Here is a 12,306-nt window from a genome sequence, read left to right as displayed (position 1 = left end):
CCTCTACAAGCAAAAAGAATTCTGGACATATTTTGAGCAATGGCAGGATCTTTAGGATGAAGTGAATATTTGTATATGTCTAAGTTCTGCTATGTTTATTTTCTGGGCGTCATGTATCTTGAATTGTCGATTGCACTACCGTTTGTAGATAACTCATGAAGGCTCTGAAGATGAGAGGGGATCCCCTGGTGCTGGGTACTGGCAGTGATGGCAGAAGAATAGCAAAGTATTCAAGGCAAAGAGCCTCACACCAGGTTCCATATCAGGTAGCCTCTGTTAGTTATGAAATTGCCAAAACCAGACATTCGGAAAACTGTTATACTTATGCTGTTGGAACACATAAAATATCACCCCGTTCCCACCCCCATCATATATACTTGTATTTCAAAATACAGAAAAACTTCATAGAGAGCACAACTGACATTTGATTCACTAATTAACAAAATGGGATTTAGGCTGGAAATCATTTTTAGCAAGCGTAGAGCATAAGCCTCAGCAAACCAGCCGCCTTGTGCTCTGAGGGCCAGAAGGAGCGGGAAGAATTTGATGAGCTGACAGCTGGTTGCTTTCGCCAGTCTTTCCCGTGGAGGACCTAGAAGATCTAAACATGATCCATCTTATTATGGCCTTCAAATATCAGCCCAATATATACACAAGTTAAAAACATATACAAGCGTGCACCTCTACCCTGACTACATAAAGTTTACATTAGGGTGGATCCAATAGCTGAGATCGACGGTATGCATCTACTAGAAAAAGAAAATAGGCATGGGGGAAAGAAGACAGTACAAATTTTTAATATCTCAGTCTTAGTTTGGAGCTTGGGGTATGAAAACTCTGACATCACAATAAGAAAAATCAATACAGAGGCAGCAAGATGGACACAGGATTCTGGAACAAGTGCAGAAAAGGACAGTCGGTTCAGCAACAAACAGAAGAAGCTACTGAAGCAGCTGAAATTTGCAGCATGCCTGGAAAAAAAGGTGGATATGAGCAAAGTAAATTTGGAGGTTATAAAGCCTTGGGTAACAAAATGAGTAATAGAAATCCGTGGGTTTGAGGATGATGTTGTGATTGAGTTTATATTCAATGATCTGGAAGTGAAGAATCCAGTCTCAGAAATAATGCAAATCAACCTGACTGGGCTTTTGAATGGAAAAAATGCCAGAGAATTTATGGGAGAACTGTGGGCCCAGCTCTTAAGTGCACAAGAAAACATTGCTGGAATCCCTTCTGCTTCTCTAGAACTGAAGAAAGAAGAAATAAAACAGAGACAAATTAAAGAAGAAAAGTTGGCATCTTTGAAAAAGCAAGATGAATACAAGGATAAGAGGGATAAGGAAGAAAAAGAAAGCAGCAGAGAAAAAAAGGGAGAGGTCTGGAAGCCCAAGAAGATGCAAATTCAGGTCTCCTTCCCCTAGAAGATGAGTTTCCCCTGTCAGGAGAGAGAGAAAAGAAAGCACAGTTATTCTCAGTGTCCCCACCACAGAACCAAGAGCCAGAGTCCTTCCCCTGCTCCAGAAAAGAAGGAAAAAACTCCAGAGCTCCCAGAACCATCAGTGAAAGTAAAAGGACCTTCAGTACAAGAGGCCATTTCTACTAGTAACATCCTGAAAGTTCCCAAACCTGAACCTGTACCAGAGTCTAAAGAATCTTCTCTGGAGAAAAACTCCAAAAAAGAAAGAGAAGGAGAAACCTGACCAAGATCTCAGTCACATTCAAAATCAAGATCCCAGACACCGTCTGCTCTCCTTCTCATACTCAACCTAGACGGTGTCATAGATCCCGATCAGGATCAAACTCACCTCAAAGGTGGCCATCTCCTCGAAGAAGAACTCCACCAAGAGGAATGCCGCCTCCACCCAGGTATAGGAGGAGTAGATCTCCAGTAAGGCGAAGGCGTTCGTTCATCAGCATCCTTGTCTGGAAGTAGTTCATCATACTCTTCATCTGGTTTCTGGTCACCGCCAAAGAATCCTCCTGAGAGGACATCCAGCCCCCCTCAAAAAAGTGGTAGGCTATCTCCTTCAGCAAGTCCTCTGAGGTGAAGGCATGCATAGGCCATCACCTCCAGCAACTCCACCGCCTAAAACTCATCATTCCCAAACACCTCAGCAGTCAAACCGTACAAGAAAAAGTCCTGGTTCTGTCTCTCCAGGGAGAACTTCAGCGACAAAACACAAAGGTACCAAGAAAAAAGACTCCCCTTCAGCAGCACCTAAGCCTAGAAAAGTAGAGTTACCTGAATTGGAAGAAAATAAATGTGGCAAAATAGCTGTAGCAGATTCTGTGCAGCAGAAACATCAGTACAGATGACAGAACCAGCAGTATTCATCTGATTCTCGTTCCTCTTCTTCCTCAGAAGATGAGTGACCCAAGAGGGCCCATGTGAAGAATAGTGAGGTAGGCAGGTGGTGGAGACATTCCCCTTCTGGGAGTACCTCTCCATCACCTTGAAAGCACCAGAAAGAGACTTCTCCTCGTGGTAGATGGAGGGGGAGCCCCTTCCCACCATCCACCAGAAGGCTCCGTTCTCCTTCTCCTGCCCCTCCTCTTCATAGGCGCAGGTCTCCCATGCTGCCACCTCGACGAAGGACTCCTTTTCTCCACCCCCCCCCCACCATCAGCACTCACCTTCCCCAAGAAGATACTCTCCTCCAGTACAGCAGAGATACTCTCCTTCTCTGCCTCCAAAGGGAAAAATGGCTTCTCCCCCTCCCCTCCTAAATGCAGGAAATTGCCATCTTCACCACCAAACTGTCAGGTCTCCCATTCTCCACCTCCCGAAGAAGCTCCCCAGTCACCAAGAGACATTCGCCTTCATTATCATAAAAGCATAGGAAAGTGTCTTCCCTGAGCTAATCTACCTCGGAGCCCCAGTCACCACAACCAAACAAACGGCGTTCGTCCTCACCATGGCCTCGAGCTCCTCAGACTTCCTCAAGTCCTCCACCCATTCAAAGAGGAGCATCATCATCAGCCCAAAGAAGGCAGTCCCCGTCTCCACATGTGAGGCCCATTAGGAGCGTCTCCAGAACTCTGAAAAACCAAAAAGACAAAAAAGGCTCCCTCACCAAGCCCTCAGTCTGTAAGGAAGGTCTCACCCTCCTGATTTGTCTCAAGATCTCCTGAGCCAGCAGTTAAAAAACCCCAGCACCTCAGTCTCCTGTCCAGTCTGTCACCCTCTACCAACTGGTCACCAGCAGTACCGGTCAAAAAGGCTAAAAGGCCAACACCAAGCCCATCTCTGGCGAGGAACTCAGACCCCAAAGGAGGTGGAAAGAAAAAGAAGAAAAAGAGGGACAAGAAACACAAGAAGGATAAACACAAGAAGCACAAAAAACAGGAAGGAAAAGGCCGTGGCCTCAGCCACTGCAGCTGCGGCTGCTGTAACCCCTGCAGCCATTGCTGCTCCCACAACCACAACAGCACAGCAGGAATCAGAGGCAGAGCCTGAGCCTAAGAAGGAGACCAAAAGTGAGCCCAAAGACAACCTCGACGACTTAGAAAACCACCTGCGCGAAAAGGTGCTAGGTCGATGCGGAAGGCTCAAGTGTCCCCACAGTCTTAGGTGGGAATGTGTGTCACGATGTACATTTTATTCGGTTTGTATGCAATTCAATTTCAAAATTGCTAGAGTGTGTTTGAGCTTTAAACTATATAACATTTGTTGTAATAATTGCTAGATTGAAGTTCACTGTATAAAAAAAGGGCACGGATTTACACTGTGAAAAGTGTCCACAGTGTGTTAGTGACATTCTTTCATTGACAGCTGACATAAATTCATTTACAGTGAAATATTTTAGCCAAAAAAAAAATCCCCTTTTTTAAAAATGGGGTTTAAATATTGTTGGCATTCTTATGGTTAAAGGCCTTGGCTATTCCCAGAGGTTTTTCTTTCTTTTCATTTTTTTTTTCTTTATTTTTTCTTATTTGAATCTTAGCACCCATTTAAGTTATAATGCTTCCAACCTTATATGGTTTGCAAGCTAGCCCAGACCACTGTTGAACTACCACAGAAGTATAAACGACTATTTTAATGCCACAATCTTTCCTGTTGCCTGTGGAGTCCCTGGTGAAATGAATCCGGATTTGAGCTCTAGGATGAGACAGAAAATGAAAGCATGTTGTTTGCCAGGACACTGTGGGTTTATATGGATGTGTTACAAGTTGGTTTGGAACACTGCAATTTCATTCTATTCTGTTGTGGGTTTTTTTTTTGTAAAGGCAATTAACTAGTTCCAGGAAGGATCCTTCAGTTATATAAAAGTTTGTTTTATGAAATGTCACAGCTCCATTCATAATTTTGTCTTGGTCTTCCAACTGGTATATACAACTTTCAGAGCTCTCATATTTGGAAGGCTGGAAGGGCCCAGACTTTGAAATAGTGTGCTGTTTTCACTGTTTCTGTTTTGTTTTGTTTTGTTGTTGTTTTTAAACTAAAGCTATATAAAGCTTGTGGATTAAACAGAGTAAATTTCTAAATTAAAAAAGAAGAAAAATCGATACAGTTCTATTTTCTTTTACAAAACAAACAGCAAGCAACAGAGCAACTGTGTTTGGCCTGGCACAGAGTTGAACACTGCAGGGAATAGAGAGAGAAATGAATGAGACATGGACTGTGGCCCTGAAAAACTCACACTGCAGAGAGGGAAGTAGACACATAAATAATTACAGAATAGTGTGATACATGGACGAATGGCCCCATAATAGCAGTTGTCACTACTATATTTAGTAAGGAATTAGTGGGGCCATGTTGTAGATACACCATTGACATCACCATCTCATAACTAAGATTGTTCTATTTTGTGTCTATCCATTCCTGTCCTGAATTACTCCTCAATGAACCACTCCTAGACTCTCAAAGTGTTCAGTTTCATTAGAGGACCACATCATTTTATAAAGCAAAGTATGATATAATATTAATTTTTAAATATCCACATGTAATATATAATATTAATTTTTAAATCTCCATATGTAATACAAAGCTTCATAAGAGACTTCAAAGATACTCTTACATTAGCTAGATATAGAAACTTCTGAAACAAACTACCATGGAAATGAATAGATTTTGGTACAGAAATAACTGGAGGAAGCTGTTTGTTTCTACCAAAAATGTGACATTGTTACATCAACCCACCCAGTCTCCCAGGGATTCCAAAAAGTGGCTAAAGTGTCAGAGTATGTATGCCATTACCTCTTACTATTTCTGTATCAAAGAAATGAGTTCGGTATTTCAATTATATTCTTCCCTGTGGGGCAGGATAGCTAATGTATTATTTATTTAACAAAGGAATTAAAATTAAAATGCTAGCACTTCAATAATTTTGCCTAATTTCTCATCAATGAAAATAAAAAATAAAATTTGCAGGAAGTGAAACACATGTAGGTCTTAACCGTTTAACTCTCCCAATTCAGCTATCTATCAAACTTTTGATCAAAAAATGTCCCTTTGGATGGCCAGTTCTAAATAACAAATTTATTTGATTGCACCTAAAGAAAGTCACAGTCTTAATCAAAAACTTGTTGCGTGACATTTCTGAAAGGTAATTCTTATTGGAGACTTCAACAGAAACATTTGGAGGGGAGTGAACATTCCTGTATGTAGTTGCACATAAATCTGAGTGAACATTTTTAACAGAAACTCACTAGGGTAGAAGTAATGGGCACTTGTTGCAAACTCACCTAAGTGCTTTTTTTGATATGATATGTAATGACGGTAAAAAATACATGAACCTGTATAGAGTTGTTGGATAACTATACCTGCAACTAATGTAACAGTGTGTGTCAATTATACTCAAATTTAAAAAGGGGTGGGGCATAGATGGCTCAGTCGGTTGAGTGTCCCCCTTCAGCTCAGGTCATGATCTCATAGTTTGTGGGTTCAAACCCCATGTAAGGCTCTGTGCTGACAGCTCAGAGCCTGGAGCCTGCTTGGATTCTGTCTCTCCCTCTCTCTCTTTCCCTCCCTTGCTCATGCTCTGTTTCTCTCTCAAAAATAAAAAATAATAATAATAATAAACATTTAAAAAAACACATGAGCCTTATTTCCAAGCCCTCGTCATGAAGAGAAACTGACAGAATCCCCTTATACCTTACTCCACAATTCTAGAGCCCAGTCTGAACAAGATGCTAACATAGTTAACCTAGGAACCTCCAGGGCAACACTACTGTTCCATAGCTCCCAACATGGTTGTGAAAGCTGCTTACAAGTTTGCTCTAACCGCTGTAGCATGTAAGCAATCCATTTCCTACCCAACTCTACACACACCTGGCTTAGACAATATAAGTGAGTGTGGAAGGATGATGGATCCAATCCTTCCCAAGATTTCATAGAGCATGCGTTGAATACAGTTGACATCTAGCCCTGAAAAGCTCCTTTGAAAATCACATCCACAGCATGGATTCAGGCCACCTCCACCTTCACCCACAATGTAGGGGCACCCTTACTTTTATCTTCAATCTCTGTTCTGATCTGCTTCACAACCTACCTTTTATTCAGTGTCCTAAGCAATCCTTTTCATCCTAACATTGACCCTTATGACTTGTTATGCTATTTACAGCCTCACCTCACATCTTGGACCTAAAACTTCATACTGTTTTTCCAACACTGAAGTCTTGGTTGTGCTTTTCTCAGCTATGATTTGGCTATACCCTCTGATTCTACTTCAGAAGCTCTGGGTACCAACCTGGTTTATCTTGGCCCAAACTGTCACATGTGGAAGCCCCACAAGTGAAACATGGGAGAGACAACAAACACTGAGGGCCAAGAAAAAGTGGACAATTTGTATGTAACATGCATACATTTGTGCAAACAAAATACACTTGTATCATGCATTGGCTCACACTCTATTACAGTATGGCTTTATGTAACAAAGAACGTTTTCTAGAAAGCAATTCCAAAACATTATTTTCCAAAGCCTTCTTAAGATGAACAAAGAACACCGTGGCCTGCCTACCTTACTTATTCCGCTTTTCCAATGGAAGAGAAATTCAATAATAATTAAGGAAGCTCTGTTAAATGGGGAATACTTTTCCCCACTTCTGATTTCAGTGTGGAAGGATTTTCCCTAAGTACATTCCTGGTCACCTGGTCTCTCTCCATTCCTTTACTCAGTCTACCTTGGAGAGGAAGAGTGATTTATTCAATTGGTCAATTTGGAAAGATCAAGCTTAGCTCTGGCCTCCTTCTCTTTGCTTCTATCTTCTGTCTGCTACTCCAGGAAGTCTGCCTCTATGAGAGGCTTAGGGGAGCTTTTCCAGCTTTGTGCTGCTGCGACTGGGTGAGCAGACTTTCCTACTTCAGGGTTCTGTATTAGCAAGCCCAGTTAGCTAACAGACCTAAGGCTACATGCTCCAAGCCTCTAAAGGTTCAAAAGATGATGATCTGAGTCCACATGTCATTTCTTTGCTTTCTCGAATTGTTCCAAACCTGGTTGGGAAGAAGGGTGTCTCCTCAGTAATGCCAGTAAACACCACTACATAAGACTAAGGATTTTGCTTGTTTTCTCAGCTATGTGTATCTAGCAGAGTAGGTCAGTCAATAAGTTTATTGGCCAGTGAAATGCGAGGGGAAAGGTACTGGGAGGCTTCTGAGAAAGACTTCCTCACCCTTGAAAAGAGACACAAGAAAAGGAAGTTGTCTCCTCAGACTTTTGGGTAGTGCCTTGTGAGGCTGCTTTTTGTAGAGCCACTGAAGCCACCTTTCCACCATGAGAAGGTAAGTCTGAGGCTGACGATGGTCAAATGTAGATAGGTGAAAAGAACCCGGGTCCTTAACAGTATTGCTAAATCACTGATTTAACCAATGCTGTAACCACTCTGCTTCTGGACTCTGTGTAATATGCAATAAGAAATCTCCTTGTGGGGTGCCTGGGTGGCTCAGTCGGTTAAGCATCCAACTTCGGCTCAGTTCATGATCTTGCATTCATGAGTTCGAGCCTCGCTTCAGGCTCTGTGCTGGTGGCTCAGAGCCTGGAGCCTGCTTCAGATTCTGTGCCTCCCTCTCTCTCTGCCCCTCCCCTGCTTGTGCTCTGTTTCTCTCTCTCTCTCTCTGTCTCAAAAATAAACATTAAAAAAATTATTAAAAAAATATATCTCCTTATGGTTTAAGGTAGTTTGAATCAGGCCTTCTGGTGCTTGATTTAAAAGCCTCCTAACTTATAGAGCCGTGAAAAGGACAGTTGCTGCTTAGATTCCATTGAGGAGAGACAGGAATACACATGTGTACATGAAGAGATTAGACAAATTCGGGTATCGATGCATGCTCTGAGGAAAACAAAAATGGGGTGCTGTGGAGAGTGACTGGAAGGGCTGCTTTAACTTACGTGGTCAGGGAAGGCTTGTCTAAGGAGGGGGAAATGCTTGTCTTGAGACGTGAATGATGAGAAGGAGTCACCCATATGAAAAAATGAAGAATAATGCATACCAAGTAGAAAGAACAGCAAGTTGAAAGGCCCTGAGGTGGAAATATTGGCATGTTGGACAGTGAAGGAGAAAACTAGTGTGGCTGGAACAAAGTAAATGCGGGGGGGGGGGGGCAGCAGAAGATGAGGTGAGCATGTTAGGCAGAGGTCAGACCATGGAAAGCCTTTGGAAGAAAGGTCAGAAAGAGAGAATGGACACTCCTTTGGTTGTGAATGAGATGTGCTTAAAAGATTTTAAGTGGTAGAGTGGTATATCTGATTTATGTTTTAAGACATTCATTTTGCTATGTGTAGGATGAACTTCATGGGAGGGAAGATCATGTGAGGAGACAAGGACACTAATTTTGAGGCTATTGCAATAACTCAGGCAAGAGACATGATGGCTTGGACTATGGGAGTAAGAGTGAAGATAATGAGAAGCAATTGAATTTAGAATATATTTTGCAGATAGAAGTCACAAGACTTATATAGATGGGTTGAATGTGACACACAAGGAGAAAAGGAGAATTCAAGGCTGATTCCTAAGTTTTTAGCCTGAGCAATTGAGTAGATTGTGAAGTCATTTTGTAGGATGAAAAGCCTTGTTGGGGTGCATTTGTGGTGAGGGGATCAATAGTAGGGTTTCAATAAATATTTACAGAATGAAAGATTAAATATTTTAATAATGAAGCTTTATTATATAAACACATTTGGGAGGAAGTTACGTACATACCTACTATAGCCCTTAGAGTATGAGTAATCATATTTGGATTGTATCACATGCATATTTTAAAGCCTAGTTATTGCAAAACGTTGGCACAAACACTTAATGCAACCATGTACCATTAACACTTCAAAGATTAACAAAAACATGCACAACAAATTAAATAGATAATAATGGGGCTAAACCAATAGCATTTTAAAATTAAAAAGCAAGAAAACAACCATAGAAAACTAGAATCAACTCAGACAATGAAAATGCAGATGGTTTGCCGACCAGGCATACTCCTGAGAGCCAAGGGCACTCCAACATCTTCTTGTGAGCATGCCCAGTGGGGGCTTTACAGTGTTGCTCAACACCTACCAGATTTCTTGGTAGAATCCCAAAGTTAAGTCCTCAGGACACATCAGCAATGCACTCATTTTAGTTTATGAATACCAAGCTTTGATAATCTTTTAACATCTCACTTAGGAAGTTAGCATAGGTTGCCTCTGTTTATACATAAAATGAAAGTTTTGGAATTTGATATCATTTGTCTATAGCAACCAAAGGGAGGATTTGTAATGAGAATTCATTCAGATCCTATGAGAAGGATCCTTATGGCCCAGTGTTGGTCTGAGGATCCTACTAGCAGAACTCCTACCCTAATATGGCACTTTCCATAGGTTTAGGTAGGAGAAGCAGGAAAAATTCTGCATCTGGTTCAAGGGTTACCTCCTCCTCATGGTCATTGTCAAGCACCCCATCCCCAACAACCAGTCACTCCTCTGAATTCCTTTATCACTTACTGCTTGCGTCACTGCTCTGGACCCCTGGTATCTCGGACTTGCTTCATATATATATCCTCTTTTCCCAACTGGATGGCACCTCCTTGGCCCTCAAGGGCTGATATGGCATACTGTAGGTATGACTGCCTACAGTAGGGGCATACATAAGCAAATTAATCTATGGGTATATTTTTGTTAATGATAAGACCAATGACCTAATTTCCTTATGAGTTACTAGAGTGTAAGCCCTGACAATTGTGTTTTTCTTTTTTGTAATGCAAGTGCCTGACTTAAGCTTAATTGCCGAGGCATCCACTTCAAAGATGGCTATCTCCCATCCAAGCACTAATTAAAGGATAAAGAAGATGTGGTGTGTGTGTGTGTGTGTGTGTGTGTACACATATACAATAGAATACTACTCGGCAATCAAAAAGAATGAAATCTTGCCATTTGCAGCAATGTGGATGGAACTAGAGCGTATTATGCTAAGTGAAATAAGTCAGTCAGAGAAAGATATCACATGATTTCACTCATGTGTGGAATTTAAGAAACACCACAGATGAACATAGGGGAAGGGAAGGAAAAATAAGATAAAAACAGAGAGGGAGGCAAACCATAAGAGACTCTTAAATACAGAGAACAGACTAGGGGGTTGGTAGAGGGGACGTGGGTGGGGGGATGGGCTAAATGGGTGATGGGCATTAAGGAGGGCAGTTGTTGGGATGAGTACTGGGTATTATGTGCAAGTGATGAATCACTCGGTTCTACTACTGAAACCAATACTAAACTGTGTGTTAGGGGCGCCTGGGTGGCGCAGTCGGTTAAGCCTCCGACTTCAGCCAGGTCACGATCTCGCGGTCCGGGAGTTCGAGCCCCGCGTCAGGCTCTGGGCTGATGGCTCAGAGCCTGGAGCCTGTTTCCGATTCTGTGTCTCCCTCTCTCTCTCCCCCGTTCATGCTCTGTCTCTCTCTGTCCCAAAAATAAATAAACGTTGAAAAAAAAAATTAAAAAAAAAATAAATAAATAAACTGTGTGTTAACTAACTTGGATTCAAATAAATAAATAAATAACAAGATGACTGTCCTGAATAAAACACATTGCCAGCCACAGGACTAGATGAAGAGCCAGTCCTCCCATTTCCCCGAAGGCTCCTTTGTTTTAGAGAACTTGTTTGATTTCAGTGGCTGACCATTTGGGTCTCTTGTGCTTTCTCTTCCCAAATTTAAATTCCTGCTCTTATGTTTTAAATTCACCAATAAAGAATGAAACAGCAAAATCCTAGGCCCCACCCTCAACCCTGATAAAGTAGAATTCCACTCCCCAATTCTCAACACCCCTCAGCCTCATCATGTGGCCCCAACTGTGCCATGTAATTTCTAGGACTTGTAATTAGTCTTTTTTCTTCAAAGTTTCATAATGGTTATTGCTGAGGATGTCACAAGGGCCGGTCCAGCCACAACACTGGTTACCAATAGGCTGAGACAGGCACGCAACAGTTATTTTATGGTCAAGCAATAGCAGTGTTTCGTTATATCTAAAAATACCAGCATGTGATACCATAATTGAAACATATGACATCTCATACACAAAATAATACACGGGGAGCCAAACAACAGAATGTTGATTCTGTATTTGAACTGTGCAAATGTTTTATTAAAGAAGACTGAATAAGTTGTCATGGCAATTGTTCTAATTTGAGACTTACTAGATACATCAATATTTCATTTCTGTACCTGCCACATGTCCCTAAATTTAAGACATGTGGCTTCATAGGAGCTACAAATTTTGTTGTAGAAAGTCATAGATTTGGTGAAGACCTTTATAATGGCTAGAGACCCCAAAAGCATAAACTGAACCGTATTTCTTTTTCTATCACTAAAATGAGAACCTGAATTTTCAAATAGCAACCTGCACTGTTTCTTGAGCAGTAAAAATATGGCACCGTATAGTAGTTTACCTCCTCAGCCTACCTTACGCTCCACGGGGTCTTCCTAAAATTGCCTACAAGTCACTGGAGGAATAAATTGAAGCTGGAAAAATTACACCTCCCCCATCCTCCTAACTCTGCCAATACAGGACCTCATGGGAATGAGAGCACTAAACTGAGCCCTTACAAGAAGTGAGTAACCTCAAAGCTTTAACAGTCTTCGATAGCTGAGAGAGAGGTCATCAAGACCTATATGGCTCAGTAGTGGGCCTCTTTCTTCCTGTTGGTAAAGCCTAAAGAGGAATAATATGAAAGCTAAGAACGGAGGAAGGCACACTCCTTATGAAAATATTTACCGCAAAACACCAATGGTAATTTAAAATTAAAATGCAAAGAAACGGCCCTGGTAAATACAAACCACTCAAGACAGCTTTGAAAATGGGCTGCTGTTTAAATATCCTTCCAGCAACCACGAGGACTCCAGCA

The 12,306-nt window shown here is 41.6% G+C and overlaps 1 pseudogene; it reads left to right on the top strand.

Annotated features, from left to right (window-relative positions):
* The first annotated feature begins 900 nt into the window (after positions 1-900).
* LOC115507205 lies at positions 901-3,571 on the top strand (annotated as a pseudogene).
* The last annotated feature ends 8,735 nt before the right edge of the window (positions 3,572-12,306 follow it).

This window comes from Lynx canadensis, chromosome X (assembly GCF_007474595.2).
Source record: "Lynx canadensis isolate LIC74 chromosome X, mLynCan4.pri.v2, whole genome shotgun sequence".
Taxonomy (NCBI): domain Eukaryota; kingdom Metazoa; phylum Chordata; class Mammalia; order Carnivora; family Felidae; genus Lynx; species Lynx canadensis.
This window is presented reverse-complemented; position numbering and strand designations above follow the sequence as displayed.